The following is a 17,418-nucleotide window of genomic DNA, read 5'->3' as shown; positions in this document are numbered from 1 at the left end:
TTCTAAATAATTATGAACTTGTTTTCGTAGCATTATTTGAGGTCTGCAAGCACTGCATTTTTTTTGCTATTTTGACCATTTTTCATTTTCTGAAAATAAGTACAAAATTTAGTGCTTGGAAATTCGAAGACATGTTGTCAGTAGTTTATAGAATATAAGAGCAATTTACATTTTACTCAAAAATATACCTATAAAGAGAAAATTAAGACAAACTGAAGATTTTGCAGTGGTCTCTTAATTTTTGCCAGAGCTGTAGTTAGCAAGGCCGAAAAAAGACATTTGTCCGTCCAGTTCAGCCTATATTCCGTCAGAAGAAATCCCCAGATCTACGTCCTTCTAAAGAACCTAATAACTGCAAGATACAATATTGTTACGCTCCAGGAAGACATCCGGGCCTCTCTTGAACCCCTTGACTGAGTTCGCCATCCCCACCTCCTCAGACAAGGAATTCCAGATTCTCCCTGCCCTACCAGTAAAGAATCCTTTTCTATGTTGGTGGAAAAACCTTCTCTCCTCCAGATGCAGAGAATCTAAATAATAATAATAGACTAAATAATACTTTTTTGCTAATCTCTCTGGGAATTGTAGTTGTTCTTTGTACTCGCTCTAGTTCCACACAGATCATAATTTCTTTAGACCTTTTATCAGCATACAAGTTACACCCACATTGCACCCCCATGATGACCTCACCTATTTTACATAACATTACCATTTATTAAAAGCTTACGCCCGAACAGGGACTTGAACCCTGGACCCTCAGATTAAAAGTCTGATGCTCTACCGACTGAGCTATCCGGGCTCTCTACATTGATAATCTCGCTGGGTACCGTAATTCTTCCATCCCGTTACTAAATTTTGTTGCCCCTTTTTGGACTTGCTCTAGTTCCACAAAAATCATAATTTCCAGGCTTGAATTGGGCAGGTTAATCTTTGCGAAGGACATGTGAATCAAGCCACATACAAGGTTATCCTGGAAAAATAGTTGATTCCTTCTGCTCAGGAAACGTTCCCCAACTCTGAGGACTGGCTTTTCCAGCAGAACAATGCACCATGCCACACGGCTAGGTAAACCAACGTGTGGATGAAGGAACACTAGCTCAAATCGCTGTCATGGCCAGCCCAATCTCCAAACCTGAACCCCATTGAAAACCTCTTGAATGTGAGGAAGATGGATAGTCACAAGCCATCAAACAAAGAAGAACTGCTTAAATTTTTGTACCAGGAGTGGCATAATGTCACCCAAAAGCAGTGTGAAAGACTGGTGGAAAGCATGCCAAGACACATGAAAGCTGTGATTAAAAATCATGGTTATTCCACAAAATATTGATTTCTGAACTCTTCCTGAGATAAAACATTAGTATTGTTGTTTCTAAATAATTATGAACTTGTTTTCGTAGCATTATTTGAGGTCTGCAAGCACTGCATTTTTTTTGCTATTTTGACCATTTTTCATTTTCTGAAAATAAGTACAAAATTTAGTGCTTGGAAATTCGAAGACATGTTGTCAGTAGTTTATAGAATATAAGAGCAATTTACATTTTACTCAAAAATATACCTATAAAGAGAAAATTAAGACAAACTGAAGATTTTGCAGTGGTCTCTTAATTTTTGCCAGAGCTGTAGTTAGCAAGGCCGAAAAAAGACATTTGTCCGTCCAGTTCAGCCTATATTCCGTCAGAAGAAATCCCCAGATCTACGTCCTTCTAAAGAACCTAATAACTGCAAGATACAATATTGTTACGCTCCAGGAAGACATCCGGGCCTCTCTTGAACCCCTTGACTGAGTTCGCCATCCCCACCTCCTCAGACAAGGAATTCCAGATTCTCCCTGCCCTACCAGTAAAGAATCCTTTTCTATGTTGGTGGAAAAACCTTCTCTCCTCCAGATGCAGAGAATCTAAATAATAATAATAGACTAAATAATACTTTTTTGCTAATCTCTCTGGGAATTGTAGTTGTTCTTTGTACTCGCTCTAGTTCCACACAGATCATAATTTCTTTAGACCTTTTATCAGCATACAAGTTACACCCACATTGCACCCCCATGATGACCTCACCTATTTTACATAACATTACCATTTATTAAAAGCTTACGCCCGAACAGGGACTTGAACCCTGGACCCTCAGATTAAAAGTCTGATGCTCTACCGACTGAGCTATCCGGGCTCTCTACATTGATAATCTCGCTGGGTACCGTAATTCTTCCATCCCGTTACTAAATTTTGTTGCCCCTTTTTGGACTTGCTCTAGTTCCACAAAAATCATAATTTCCAGGCTTGAATTGGGCAGGTTAATCTTTGCGAAGGACATGTGAATCAAGCCACATACAAGGTTATCCTGGAAAAATAGTTGATTCCTTCTGCTCAGGAAACGTTCCCCAACTCTGAGGACTGGCTTTTCCAGCAGAACAATGCACCATGCCACACGGCTAGGTAAACCAACGTGTGGATGAAGGAACACTAGCTCAAATCGCTGTCATGGCCAGCCCAATCTCCAAACCTGAACCCCATTGAAAACCTCTTGAATGTGAGGAAGATGGATAGTCACAAGCCATCAAACAAAGAAGAACTGCTTAAATTTTTGTACCAGGAGTGGCATAATGTCACCCAAAAGCAGTGTGAAAGACTGGTGGAAAGCATGCCAAGACACATGAAAGCTGTGATTAAAAATCATGGTTATTCCACAAAATATTGATTTCTGAACTCTTCCTGAGATAAAACATTAGTATTGTTGTTTCTAAATAATTATGAACTTGTTTTCGTAGCATTATTTGAGGTCTGCAAGCACTGCATTTTTTTTGCTATTTTGACCATTTTTCATTTTCTGAAAATAAGTACAAAATTTAGTGCTTGGAAATTCGAAGACATGTTGTCAGTAGTTTATAGAATATAAGAGCAATTTACATTTTACTCAAAAATATACCTATAAAGAGAAAATTAAGACAAACTGAAGATTTTGCAGTGGTCTCTTAATTTTTGCCAGAGCTGTAGTTAGCAAGGCCGAAAAAAGACATTTGTCCGTCCAGTTCAGCCTATATTCCGTCAGAAGAAATCCCCAGATCTACGTCCTTCTAAAGAACCTAATAACTGCAAGATACAATATTGTTACGCTCCAGGAAGACATCCGGGCCTCTCTTGAACCCCTTGACTGAGTTCGCCATCCCCACCTCCTCAGACAAGGAATTCCAGATTCTCCCTGCCCTACCAGTAAAGAATCCTTTTCTATGTTGGTGGAAAAACCTTCTCTCCTCCAGATGCAGAGAATGCCCCCTTGTGACCGTCACCTTCCTTGGTATAAACAGATCCTCGGAGAGATATTTGTATTGTCCCCTTATATACTTATACATGGTTATGAGATCACCCCTCAGTTTCTAGACAAAATAATACTTTTTTGCTAATCTCTCTGGGTATTGTAGTTGTTGCACCCACATTGCACCCACATTGTACCCCCATGATGACCTCACCTATTACCTATAACATTACCATTTATTAAAACCTTACGCCCGAACAGGGACTGAGCTATCCGGGCTCTCTACATTGATAATCTCGCTGGGTACCGTAATTCTTCCATCCCGTTACTAAATTTTGTTGCCCCTTTTTGGACTTGCTCTAGTTCCACAAAAATCATAATTTCCAGGCTTGAATTGGGCAGGTTAATCTTTGCGAAGGACATGTGAATCAAGCCACATACAAGGTTATCCTGGAAAAATAGTTGATTCCTTCTGCTCAGGAAACGTTCCCCAACTCTGAGGACTGGCTTTTCCAGCAGAACAATGCACCATGCCACACGGCTAGGTAAACCAACGTGTGGATGAAGGAACACTAGCTCAAATCGCTGTCATGGCCAGCCCAATCTCCAAACCTGAACCCCATTGAAAACCTCTTGAATGTGAGGAAGATGGATAGTCACAAGCCATCAAACAAAGAAGAACTGCTTAAATTTTTGTACCAGGAGTGGCATAATGTCACCCAAAAGCAGTGTGAAAGACTGGTGGAAAGCATGCCAAGACACATGAAAGCTGTGATTAAAAATCATGGTTATTCCACAAAATATTGATTTCTGAACTCTTCCTGAGATAAAACATTAGTATTGTTGTTTCTAAATAATTATGAACTTGTTTTCGTAGCATTATTTGAGGTCTGCAAGCACTGCATTTTTTTTGCTATTTTGACCATTTTTCATTTTCTGAAAATAAGTACAAAATTTAGTGCTTGGAAATTCGAAGACATGTTGTCAGTAGTTTATAGAATATAAGAGCAATTTACATTTTACTCAAAAATATACCTATAAAGAGAAAATTAAGACAAACTGAAGATTTTGCAGTGGTCTCTTAATTTTTGCCAGAGCTGTAGTTAGCAAGGCCGAAAAAAGACATTTGTCCGTCCAGTTCAGCCTATATTCCGTCAGAAGAAATCCCCAGATCTACGTCCTTCTAAAGAAACTAATAACTGCAAGATACAATATTGTTACGCTCCAGGAAGACATCCGGGCCTCTCTTGAACCCCTTGACTGAGTTCGCCATCCCCACCTCCTCAGACAAGGAATTCCAGATTCTCCCTGCCCTACCAGTAAAGAATCCTTTTCTATGTTGGTGGAAAAACCTTCTCTCCTCCAGATGCAGAGAATCTAAATAATAATAATAGACTAAATAATACTTTTTTGCTAATCTCTCTGGGAATTGTAGTTGTTCTTTGTACTCGCTCTAGTTCCACACAGATCATAATTTCTTTAGACCTTTTATCAGCATACAAGTTACACCCACATTGCACCCCCATGAAGTTACACCTCACCTATTTTACATAACATTACCATTTATTAAAAGCTTACGCCCGAACAGGGACTTGAACCCTGGACCCTCAGATTAAAAGTCTGATGCTCTACCGACTGAGCTATCCGGGCTCTCTACATTGATAATCTCGCTGGGTACCGTAATTCTTCCATCCCGTTACTAAATTTTGTTGCCCCTTTTTGGACTTGCTCTAGTTCCACAAAAATCATAATTTCCAGGCTTGAATTGGGCAGGTTAATCTTTGCGAAGGACATGTGAATCAAGCCACATACAAGGTTATCCTGGAAAAATAGTTGATTCCTTCTGCTCAGGAAACGTTCCCCAACTCTGAGGACTGGCTTTTCCAGCAGAACAATGCACCATGCCACACGGCTAGGTAAACCAACGTGTGGATGAAGGAACACTAGCTCAAATCGCTGTCATGGCCAGCCCAATCTCCAAACCTGAACCCCATTGAAAACCTCTTGAATGTGAGGAAGATGGATAGTCACAAGCCATCAAACAAAGAAGAACTGCTTAAATTTTTGTACCAGGAGTGGCATAATGTCACCCAAAAGCAGTGTGAAAGACTGGTGGAAAGCATGCCAAGACACATGAAAGCTGTGATTAAAAATCATGGTTATTCCACAAAATATTGATTTCTGAACTCTTCCTGAGATAAAACATTAGTATTGTTGTTTCTAAATAATTATGAACTTGTTTTCGTAGCATTATTTGAGGTCTGCAAGCACTGCATTTTTTTTGCTATTTTGACCATTTTTCATTTTCTGAAAATAAGTACAAAATTTAGTGCTTGGAAATTCGAAGACATGTTGTCAGTAGTTTATAGAATATAAGAGCAATTTACATTTTACTCAAAAATATACCTATAAAGAGAAAATTAAGACAAACTGAAGATTTTGCAGTGGTCTCTTAATTTTTGCCAGAGCTGTAGTTAGCAAGGCCGAAAAAAGACATTTGTCCGTCCAGTTCAGCCTATATTCCGTCAGAAGAAATCCCCAGATCTACGTCCTTCTAAAGAACCTAATAACTGCAAGATACAATATTGTTACGCTCCAGGAAGACATCCGGGCCTCTCTTGAACCCCTTGACTGAGTTCGCCATCCCCACCTCCTCAGACAAGGAATTCCAGATTCTCCCTGCCCTACCAGTAAAGAATCCTTTTCTATGTTGGTGGAAAAACCTTCTCTCCTCCAGATGCAGAGAATGCCCCCTTGTGACCGTCACCTTCCTTGGTATAAACAGATCCTCGGAGAGATATTTGTATTGTCCCCTTATATACTTATACATGGTTATGAGATCACCCCTCAGTTTCTAGACAAAATAATACTTTTTTGCTAATCTCTCTGGGTATTGTAGTTGTTGCACCCACATTGCACCCACATTGTACCCCCATGATGACCTCACCTATTACCTATAACATTACCATTTATTAAAACCTTACGCCCGAACAGGGACTGAGCTATCCGGGCTCTCTACATTGATAATCTCGCTGGGTACCGTAATTCTTCCATCCCGTTACTAAATTTTGTTGCCCCTTTTTGGACTTGCTCTAGTTCCACAAAAATCATAATTTCCAGGCTTGAATTGGGCAGGTTAATCTTTGCGAAGGACATGTGAATCAAGCCACATACAAGGTTATCCTGGAAAAATAGTTGATTCCTTCTGCTCAGGAAACGTTCCCCAACTCTGAGGACTGGCTTTTCCAGCAGAACAATGCACCATGCCACACGGCTAGGTAAACCAACGTGTGGATGAAGGAACACTAGCTCAAATCGCTGTCATGGCCAGCCCAATCTCCAAACCTGAACCCCATTGAAAACCTCTTGAATGTGAGGAAGATGGATAGTCACAAGCCATCAAACAAAGAAGAACTGCTTAAATTTTTGTACCAGGAGTGGCATAATGTCACCCAAAAGCAGTGTGAAAGACTGGTGGAAAGCATGCCAAGACACATGAAAGCTGTGATTAAAAATCATGGTTATTCCACAAAATATTGATTTCTGAACTCTTCCTGAGATAAAACATTAGTATTGTTGTTTCTAAATAATTATGAACTTGTTTTCGTAGCATTATTTGAGGTCTGCAAGCACTGCATTTTTTTTGCTATTTTGACCATTTTTCATTTTCTGAAAATAAGTACAAAATTTAGTGCTTGGAAATTCGAAGACATGTTGTCAGTAGTTTATAGAATATAAGAGCAATTTACATTTTACTCAAAAATATACCTATAAAGAGAAAATTAAGACAAACTGAAGATTTTGCAGTGGTCTCTTAATTTTTGCCAGAGCTGTAGTTAGCAAGGCCGAAAAAAGACATTTGTCCGTCCAGTTCAGCCTATATTCCGTCAGAAGAAATCCCCAGATCTACGTCCTTCTAAAGAACCTAATAACTGCAAGATACAATATTGTTACGCTCCAGGAAGACATCCGGGCCTCTCTTGAACCCCTTGACTGAGTTCGCCATCCCCACCTCCTCAGACAAGGAATTCCAGATTCTCCCTGCCCTACCAGTAAAGAATCCTTTTCTATGTTGGTGGAAAAACCTTCTCTCCTCCAGATGCAGAGAATGCCCCCTTGTGACCGTCACCTTCCTTGGTATAAACAGATCCTCGGAGAGATATATACTTATACATGGTTATGAGATCACCCCTCAGTTTCTAGACTAAATAATACTTTTTACATTGATAATACATTGATAATCTCGCTGGGTACCGTAATTCTTCCATCCCGTTACTAAATTTTGTTGCCCCTTTTTGGACTTGCTCTAGTTCCACAAAAATCATAATTTCCAGGCTTGAATTGGGCAGGTTAATCTTTGCGAAGGACATGTGAATCAAGCCACATACAAGGTTATCCTGGAAAAATAGTTGATTCCTTCTGCTCAGGAAACGTTCCCCAACTCTGAGGACTGGCTTTTCCAGCAGAACAATGCACCATGCCACACGGCTAGGTAAACCAACGTGTGGATGAAGGAACACTAGCTCAAATCGCTGTCATGGCCAGCCCAATCTCCAAACCTGAACCCCATTGAAAACCTCTTGAATGTGAGGAAGATGGATAGTCACAAGCCATCAAACAAAGAAGAACTGCTTAAATTTTTGTACCAGGAGTGGCATAATGTCACCCAAAAGCAGTGTGAAAGACTGGTGGAAAGCATGCCAAGACACATGAAAGCTGTGATTAAAAATCATGGTTATTCCACAAAATATTGATTTCTGAACTCTTCCTGAGATAAAACATTAGTATTGTTGTTTCTAAATAATTATGAACTTGTTTTCGTAGCATTATTTGAGGTCTGCAAGCACTGCATTTTTTTTGCTATTTTGACCATTTTTCATTTTCTGAAAATAAGTACAAAATTTAGTGCTTGGAAATTCGAAGACATGTTGTCAGTAGTTTATAGAATATAAGAGCAATTTACATTTTACTCAAAAATATACCTATAAAGAGAAAATTAAGACAAACTGAAGATTTTGCAGTGGTCTCTTAATTTTTGCCAGAGCTGTAGTTAGCAAGGCCGAAAAAAGACATTTGTCCGTCCAGTTCAGCCTATATTCCGTCAGAAGAAATCCCCAGATCTACGTCCTTCTAAAGAACCTAATAACTGCAAGATACAATATTGTTACGGTCCAGGAAGACATCCGGGCCTCTCTTGAACCCCTTGACTGAGTTCGCCATCCCCACCTCCTCAGACAAGGAATTCCAGATTCTCCCTGCCCTACCAGTAAAGAATCCTTTTCTATGTTGGTGGAAAAACCTTCTCTCCTCCAGATGCAGAGAATGCCCCCTTGTGACCGTCACCTTCCTTGGTATAAACAGATCCTCGGAGAGATATTTGTATTGTCCCCTTATATACTTATACATGGTTATGAGATCACCCCTCAGTTTCTAGACAAAATAATACTTTTTTGCTAATCTCTCTGGGTATTGTAGTTGCTGCACCCACATTGTACCCCCATGATGACCTCACCTATTACCTATAACATTACCATTTATTAAAATCTTACGCCCGAACAGGGACTTGAACCCTGGACCCTCAGATTAAAAGTCTGATGCTCTACCGACTGAGCTATCCGGGCTCTCTACATTGATAATCTCGCTGGGTACCGTAATTCTTCCATCCCGTTACTAAATTTTGTTGCCCCTTTTTGGACTTGCTCTAGTTCCACAAAAATCATAATTTCCAGGCTTGAATTGGGCAGGTTAATCTTTGCGAAGGACATGTGAATCAAGCCACATACAAGGTTATCCTGGAAAAATAGTTGATTCCTTCTGCTCAGGAAACGTTCCCCAACTCTGAGGACTGGCTTTTCCAGCAGAACAATGCACCATGCCACACGGCTAGGTAAACCAACGTGTGGATGAAGGAACACTAGCTCAAATCGCTGTCATGGCCAGCCCAATCTCCAAACCTGAACCCCATTGAAAACCTCTTGAATGTGAGGAAGATGGATAGTCACAAGCCATCAAACAAAGAAGAACTGCTTAAATTTTTGTACCAGGAGTGGCATAATGTCACCCAAAAGCAGTGTGAAAGACTGGTGGAAAGCATGCCAAGACACATGAAAGCTGTGATTAAAAATCATGGTTATTCCACAAAATATTGATTTCTGAACTCTTCCTGAGATAAAACATTAGTATTGTTGTTTCTAAATAATTATGAACTTGTTTTCGTAGCATTATTTGAGGTCTGCAAGCACTGCATTTTTTTTGCTATTTTGACCATTTTTCATTTTCTGAAAATAAGTACAAAATTTAGTGCTTGGAAATTCGAAGACATGTTGTCAGTAGTTTATAGAATATAAGAGCAATTTACATTTTACTCAAAAATATACCTATAAAGAGAAAATTAAGACAAACTGAAGATTTTGCAGTGGTCTCTTAATTTTTGCCAGAGCTGTAGTTAGCAAGGCCGAAAAAAGACATTTGTCCGTCCAGTTCAGCCTATATTCCGTCAGAAGAAATCCCCAGATCTACGTCCTTCTAAAGAACCTAATAACTGCAAGATACAATATTGTTACGCTCCAGGAAGACATCCGGGCCTCTCTTGAACCCCTTGACTGAGTTCGCCATCCCCACCTCCTCAGACAAGGAATTCCAGATTCTCCCTGCCCTACCAGTAAAGAATCCTTTTCTATGTTGGTGGAAAAACCTTCTCTCCTCCAGATGCAGAGAATCTAAATAATAATAATAGACTAAATAATACTTTTTTGCTAATCTCTCTGGGAATTGTAGTTGTTCTTTGTACTCGCTCTAGTTCCACACAGATCATAATTTCTTTAGACCTTTTATCAGCATACAAGTTACACCCACATTGCACCATTTTTTAAAACCTTACGCCCGAACAGGGACTTGAACCCTGGACCCTCAGATTAAAAGTCTGATGCTCTACCGACTGAGCTATCCGGGCTCTCTACATTGATAATCTCGCTGGGTACCGTAATTCTTCCATCCCGTTACTAAATTTTGTTGCCCCTTTTTGGACTTGCTCTAGTTCCACAAAAATCATAATTTCCAGGCTTGAATTGGGCAGGTTAATCTTTGCGAAGGACATGTGAATCAAGCCACATACAAGGTTATCCTGGAAAAATAGTTGATTCCTTCTGCTCAGGAAACGTTCCCCAACTCTGAGGACTGGCTTTTCCAGCAGAACAATGCACCATGCCACACGGCTAGGTAAACCAACGTGTGGATGAAGGAACACTAGCTCAAATCGCTGTCATGGCCAGCCCAATCTCCAAACCTGAACCCCATTGAAAACCTCTTGAATGTGAGGAAGATGGATAGTCACAAGCCATCAAACAAAGAAGAACTGCTTAAATTTTTGTACCAGGAGTGGCATAATGTCACCCAAAAGCAGTGTGAAAGACTGGTGGAAAGCATGCCAAGACACATGAAAGCTGTGATTAAAAATCATGGTTATTCCACAAAATATTGATTTCTGAACTCTTCCTGAGATAAAACATTAGTATTGTTGTTTCTAAATAATTATGAACTTGTTTTCGTAGCATTATTTGAGGTCTGCAAGCACTGCATTTTTTTTGCTATTTTGACCATTTTTCATTTTCTGAAAATAAGTACAAAATTTAGTGCTTGGAAATTCGAAGACATGTTGTCAGTAGTTTATAGAATATAAGAGCAATTTACATTTTACTCAAAAATATACCTATAAAGAGAAAATTAAGACAAACTGAAGATTTTGCAGTGGTCTCTTAATTTTTGCCAGAGCTGTAGTTAGCAAGGCCGAAAAAAGACATTTGTCCGTCCAGTTCAGCCTATATTCCGTCAGAAGAAATCCCCAGATCTACGTCCTTCTAAAGAACCTAATAACTGCAAGATACAATATTGTTACGCTCCAGGAAGACATCCGGGCCTCTCTTGAACCCCTTGACTGAGTTCGCCATCCCCACCTCCTCAGACAAGGAATTCCAGATTCTCCCTGCCCTACCAGTAAAGAATCCTTTTCTATGTTGGTGGAAAAACCTTCTCTCCTCCAGATGCAGAGAATCTAAATAATAATAATAGACTAAATAATACTTTTTTGCTAATCTCTCTGGGAATTGTAGTTGTTCTTTGTACTCGCTCTAGTTCCACACAGATCATAATTTCTTTAGACCTTTTATCAGCATACAAGTTACACCCACATTGCACCCCCATGATGACCTCACCTATTTTACATAACATTACCATTTATTAAAAGCTTACGCCCGAACAGGGACTTGAACCCTGGACCCTCAGATTAAAAGTCTGATGCTCTACCGACTGAGCTATCCGGGCTCTCTACATTGATAATCTCGCTGGGTACCGTAATTCTTCCATCCCGTTACTAAATTTTGTTGCCCCTTTTTGGACTTGCTCTAGTTCCACAAAAATCATAATTTCCAGGCTTGAATTGGGCAGGTTAATCTTTGCGAAGGACATGTGAATCAAGCCACATACAAGGTTATCCTGGAAAAATAGTTGATTCCTTCTGCTCAGGAAACGTTCCCCAACTCTGAGGACTGGCTTTTCCAGCAGAACAATGCACCATGCCACACGGCTAGGTAAACCAACGTGTGGATGAAGGAACACTAGCTCAAATCGCTGTCATGGCCAGCCCAATCTCCAAACCTGAACCCCATTGAAAACCTCTTGAATGTGAGGAAGATGGATAGTCACAAGCCATCAAACAAAGAAGAACTGCTTAAATTTTTGTACCAGGAGTGGCATAATGTCACCCAAAAGCAGTGTGAAAGACTGGTGGAAAGCATGCCAAGACACATGAAAGCTGTGATTAAAAATCATGGTTATTCCACAAAATATTGATTTCTGAACTCTTCCTGAGATAAAACATTAGTATTGTTGTTTCTAAATAATTATGAACTTGTTTTCGTAGCATTATTTGAGGTCTGCAAGCACTGCATTTTTTTTGCTATTTTGACCATTTTTCATTTTCTGAAAATAAGTACAAAATTTAGTGCTTGGAAATTCGAAGACATGTTGTCAGTAGTTTATAGAATATAAGAGCAATTTACATTTTACTCAAAAATATACCTATAAAGAGAAAATTAAGACAAACTGAAGATTTTGCAGTGGTCTCTTAATTTTTGCCAGAGCTGTAGTTAGCAAGGCCGAAAAAAGACATTTGTCCGTCCAGTTCAGCCTATATTCCGTCAGAAGAAATCCCCAGATCTACGTCCTTCTAAAGAACCTAATAACTGCAAGATACAATATTGTTACGCTCCAGGAAGACATCCGGGCCTCTCTTGAACCCCTTGACTGAGTTCGCCATCCCCACCTCCTCAGACAAGGAATTCCAGATTCTCCCTGCCCTACCAGTAAAGAATCCTTTTCTATGTTGGTGGAAAAACCTTCTCTCCTCCAGATGCAGAGAATCTAAATAATAATAATAGACTAAATAATACTTTTTTGCTAATCTCTCTGGGAATTGTAGTTGTTCTTTGTACTCGCTCTAGTTCCACACAGATCATAATTTCTTTAGACCTTTTATCAGCATACAAGTTACACCCACATTGCACCCCCATGATGACCTCACCTATTTTACATAACATTACCATTTATTAAAAGCTTACGCCCGAACAGGGACTTGAACCCTGGACCCTCAGATTAAAAGTCTGATGCTCTACCGACTGAGCTATCCGGGCTCTCTACATTGATAATCTCGCTGGGTACCGTAATTCTTCCATCCCGTTACTAAATTTTGTTGCCCCTTTTTGGACTTGCTCTAGTTCCACAAAAATCATAATTTCCAGGCTTGAATTGGGCAGGTTAATCTTTGCGAAGGACATGTGAATCAAGCCACATACAAGGTTATCCTGGAAAAATAGTTGATTCCTTCTGCTCAGGAAACGTTCCCCAACTCTGAGGACTGGCTTTTCCAGCAGAACAATGCACCATGCCACACGGCTAGGTAAACCAACGTGTGGATGAAGGAACACTAGCTCAAATCGCTGTCATGGCCAGCCCAATCTCCAAACCTGAACCCCATTGAAAACCTCTTGAATGTGAGGAAGATGGATAGTCACAAGCCATCAAACAAAGAAGAACTGCTTAAATTTTTGTACCAGGAGTGGCATAATGTCACCCAAAAGCAGTGTGAAAGACTGGTGGAAAGCATGCCAAGACACATGAAAGCTGTGATTAAAAATCATGGTTATTCCACAAAATATTGATTTCTGAACTCTTCCTGAGATAAAACATTAGTATTGTTGTTTCTAAATAATTATGAACTTGTTTTCGTAGCATTATTTGAGGTCTGCAAGCACTGCATTTTTTTTGCTATTTTGACCATTTTTCATTTTCTGAAAATAAGTACAAAATTTAGTGCTTGGAAATTCGAAGACATGTTGTCAGTAGTTTATAGAATATAAGAGCAATTTACATTTTACTCAAAAATATACCTATAAAGAGAAAATTAAGACAAACTGAAGATTTTGCAGTGGTCTCTTAATTTTTGCCAGAGCTGTAGTTAGCAAGGCCGAAAAAAGACATTTGTCCGTCCAGTTCAGCCTATATTCCGTCAGAAGAAATCCCCAGATCTACGTCCTTCTAAAGAACCTAATAACTGCAAGATACAATATTGTTACGCTCCAGGAAGACATCCGGGCCTCTCTTGAACCCCTTGACTGAGTTCGCCATCCCCACCTCCTCAGACAAGGAATTCCAGATTCTCCCTGCCCTACCAGTAAAGAATCCTTTTCTATGTTGGTGGAAAAACCTTCTCTCCTCCAGATGCAGAGAATCTAAATAATAATAATAGACTAAATAATACTTTTTTGCTAATCTCTCTGGGAATTGTAGTTGTTCTTTGTACTCGCTCTAGTTCCACACAGATCATAATTTCTTTAGACCTTTTATCAGCATACAAGTTACACCCACATTGCACCCCCATGATGACCTCACCTATTTTACATAACATTACCATTTATTAAAAGCTTACGCCCGAACAGGGACTTGAACCCTGGACCCTCAGATTAAAAGTCTGATGCTCTACCGACTGAGCTATCCGGGCTCTCTACATTGATAATCTCGCTGGGTACCGTAATTCTTCCATCCCGTTACTAAATTTTGTTGCCCCTTTTTGGACTTGCTCTAGTTCCACAAAAATCATAATTTCCAGGCTTGAATTGGGCAGGTTAATCTTTGCGAAGGACATGTGAATCAAGCCACATACAAGGTTATCCTGGAAAAATAGTTGATTCCTTCTGCTCAGGAAACGTTCCCCAACTCTGAGGACTGGCTTTTCCAGCAGAACAATGCACCATGCCACACGGCTAGGTAAACCAACGTGTGGATGAAGGAACACTAGCTCAAATCGCTGTCATGGCCAGCCCAATCTCCAAACCTGAACCCCATTGAAAACCTCTTGAATGTGAGGAAGATGGATAGTCACAAGCCATCAAACAAAGAAGAACTGCTTAAATTTTTGTACCAGGAGTGGCATAATGTCACCCAAAAGCAGTGTGAAAGACTGGTGGAAAGCATGCCAAGACACATGAAAGCTGTGATTAAAAATCATGGTTATTCCACAAAATATTGATTTCTGAACTCTTCCTGAGATAAAACATTAGTATTGTTGTTTCTAAATAATTATGAACTTGTTTTCGTAGCATTATTTGAGGTCTGCAAGCACTGCATTTTTTTTGCTATTTTGACCATTTTTCATTTTCTGAAAATAAGTACAAAATTTAGTGCTTGGAAATTCGAAGACATGTTGTCAGTAGTTTATAGAATATAAGAGCAATTTACATTTTACTCAAAAATATACCTATAAAGAGAAAATTAAGACAAACTGAAGATTTTGCAGTGGTCTCTTAATTTTTGCCAGAGCTGTAGTTAGCAAGGCCGAAAAAAGACATTTGTCCGTCCAGTTCAGCCTATATTCCGTCAGAAGAAATCCCCAGATCTACGTCCTTCTAAAGAACCTAATAACTGCAAGATACAATATTGTTACGCTCCAGGAAGACATCCGGGCCTCTCTTGAACCCCTTGACTGAGTTCGCCATCCCCACCTCCTCAGACAAGGAATTCCAGATTCTCCCTGCCCTACCAGTAAAGAATCCTTTTCTATGTTGGTGGAAAAACCTTCTCTCCTCCAGATGCAGAGAATCTAAATAATAATAATAGACTAAATAATACTTTTTTGCTAATCTCTCTGGGAATTGTAGTTGTTCTTTGTACTCGCTCTAGTTCCACACAGATCATAATTTCTTTAGACCTTTTATCAGCATACAAGTTACACCCACATTGCACCCCCATGATGACCTCACCTATTTTACATAACATTACCATTTATTAAAAGCTTACGCCCGAACAGGGACTTGAACCCTGGACCCTCAGATTAAAAGTCTGATGCTCTACCGACTGAGCTATCCTACATTGATAATCTCGCTGGGTACCGTAATTCTTCCATCCCGTTACTAAATTTTGTTGCCCCTTTTTGGACTTGCTCTAGTTCCACAAAAATCATAATTTCCAGGCTTGAATTGGGCAGGTTAATCTTTGCGAAGGACATGTGAATCAAGCCACATACAAGGTTATCCTGGAAAAATAGTTGATTCCTTCTGCTCAGGAAACGTTCCCCAACTCTGAGGACTGGCTTTTCCAGCAGAACAATGCACCATGCCACACGGCTAGGTAAACCAACGTGTGGATGAAGGAACACTAGCTCAAATCGCTGTCATGGCCAGCCCAATCTCCAAACCTGAACCCCATTGAAAACCTCTTGAATGTGAGGAAGATGGATAGTCACAAGCCATCAAACAAAGAAGAACTGCTTAAATTTTTGTACCAGGAGTGGCATAATGTCACCCAAAAGCAGTGTGAAAGACTGGTGGAAAGCATGCCAAGACACATGAAAGCTGTGATTAAAAATCATGGTTATTCCACAAAATATTGATTTCTGAACTCTTCCTGAGATAAAACATTAGTATTGTTGTTTCTAAATAATTATGAACTTGTTTTCGTAGCATTATTTGAGGTCTGCAAGCACTGCATTTTTTTTGCTATTTTGACCATTTTTCATTTTCTGAAAATAAGTACAAAATTTAGTGCTTGGAAATTCGAAGACATGTTGTCAGTAGTTTATAGAATATAAGAGCAATTTACATTTTACTCAAAAATATACCTATAAAGAGAAAATTAAGACAAACTGAAGATTTTGCAGTGGTCTCTTAATTTTTGCCAGAGCTGTAGTTAGCAAGGCCGAAAAAAGACATTTGTCCGTCCAGTTCAGCCTATATTCCGTCAGAAGAAATCCCCAGATCTACGTCCTTCTAAAGAACCTAATAACTGCAAGATACAATATTGTTACGCTCCAGGAAGACATCCGGGCCTCTCTTGAACCCCTTGACTGAGTTCGCCATCCCCACCTCCTCAGACAAGGAATTCCAGATTCTCCCTGCCCTACCAGTAAAGAATCCTTTTCTATGTTGGTGGAAAAACCTTCTCTCCTCCAGATGCAGAGAATCTAAATAATAATAATAGACTAAATAATACTTTTTTGCTAATCTCTCTGGGAATTGTAGTTGTTCTTTGTACTCGCTCTAGTTCCACACAGATCATAATTTCTTTAGACCTTTTATCAGCATACAAGTTACACCCACATTGCACCCCCATGATGACCTCACCTATTTTACATAACATTACCATTTATTAAAAGCTTATTAAAGCATCAGATTAAAAGTCTGATGCTCTACCGACTGAGCTATCCGGGCTCTCTACATTGATAATCTCGCTGGGTACCGTAATTCTTCCATCCCGTTACTAAATTTTGTTGCCCCTTTTTGGACTTGCTCTAGTTCCACAAAAATCATAATTTCCAGGCTTGAATTGGGCAGGTTAATCTTTGCGAAGGACATGTGAATCAAGCCACATACAAGGTTATCCTGGAAAAATAGTTGATTCCTTCTGCTCAGGAAACGTTCCCCAACTCTGAGGACTGGCTTTTCCAGCAGAACAATGCACCATGCCACACGGCTAGGTAAACCAACGTGTGGATGAAGGAACACTAGCTCAAATCGCTGTCATGGCCAGCCCAATCTCCAAACCTGAACCCCATTGAAAACCTCTTGAATGTGAGGAAGATGGATAGTCACAAGCCATCAAACAAAGAAGAACTGCTTAAAT

At 39.7% G+C, this 17,418-nt stretch overlaps 8 non-coding genes across 8 annotated transcripts; all 8 read right to left on the bottom strand.

The window, feature by feature from the left end:
- Positions 1-726: 726 nt before the first annotated feature.
- Positions 727-799, bottom strand: TRNAK-UUU (transfer RNA lysine (anticodon UUU)). The gene has a single exon. It is a non-coding gene; the product is annotated as a tRNA-Lys (tRNA).
- A 1,294-nt stretch (positions 800-2,093) lies between these two features.
- Positions 2,094-2,166, bottom strand: TRNAK-UUU (transfer RNA lysine (anticodon UUU)). Its single transcript has one exon. It is a non-coding gene; the product is annotated as a tRNA-Lys (tRNA).
- A 2,660-nt stretch (positions 2,167-4,826) lies between these two features.
- Positions 4,827-4,899, bottom strand: TRNAK-UUU (transfer RNA lysine (anticodon UUU)). Its single transcript has one exon. It is a non-coding gene; the product is annotated as a tRNA-Lys (tRNA).
- A 3,898-nt stretch (positions 4,900-8,797) lies between these two features.
- Positions 8,798-8,870, bottom strand: TRNAK-UUU (transfer RNA lysine (anticodon UUU)). Its single transcript has one exon. It is a non-coding gene; the product is annotated as a tRNA-Lys (tRNA).
- Positions 8,871-10,128: 1,258 nt separating this feature from the next.
- Positions 10,129-10,201, bottom strand: TRNAK-UUU (transfer RNA lysine (anticodon UUU)). The gene has a single exon. It is a non-coding gene; the product is annotated as a tRNA-Lys (tRNA).
- Positions 10,202-11,495: 1,294 nt separating this feature from the next.
- On the bottom strand, positions 11,496-11,568 carry TRNAK-UUU (transfer RNA lysine (anticodon UUU)). The gene has a single exon. It is a non-coding gene; the product is annotated as a tRNA-Lys (tRNA).
- A 1,294-nt stretch (positions 11,569-12,862) lies between these two features.
- On the bottom strand, positions 12,863-12,935 carry TRNAK-UUU (transfer RNA lysine (anticodon UUU)). Its single transcript has one exon. It is a non-coding gene; the product is annotated as a tRNA-Lys (tRNA).
- A 1,294-nt stretch (positions 12,936-14,229) lies between these two features.
- TRNAK-UUU (transfer RNA lysine (anticodon UUU)) lies at positions 14,230-14,302 on the bottom strand. The gene has a single exon. It is a non-coding gene; the product is annotated as a tRNA-Lys (tRNA).
- Between the last annotated feature and the right edge of the window lie 3,116 nt (positions 14,303-17,418).

This window comes from Dendrobates tinctorius, unplaced genomic scaffold (genome assembly GCF_039654945.1).
Source record: "Dendrobates tinctorius isolate UK_male_01 unplaced genomic scaffold, ASM3965494v1 ptg000099l, whole genome shotgun sequence".
NCBI lineage: Eukaryota > Metazoa > Chordata > Amphibia > Anura > Dendrobatidae > Dendrobates > Dendrobates tinctorius.
This window is presented reverse-complemented; position numbering and strand designations above follow the sequence as displayed.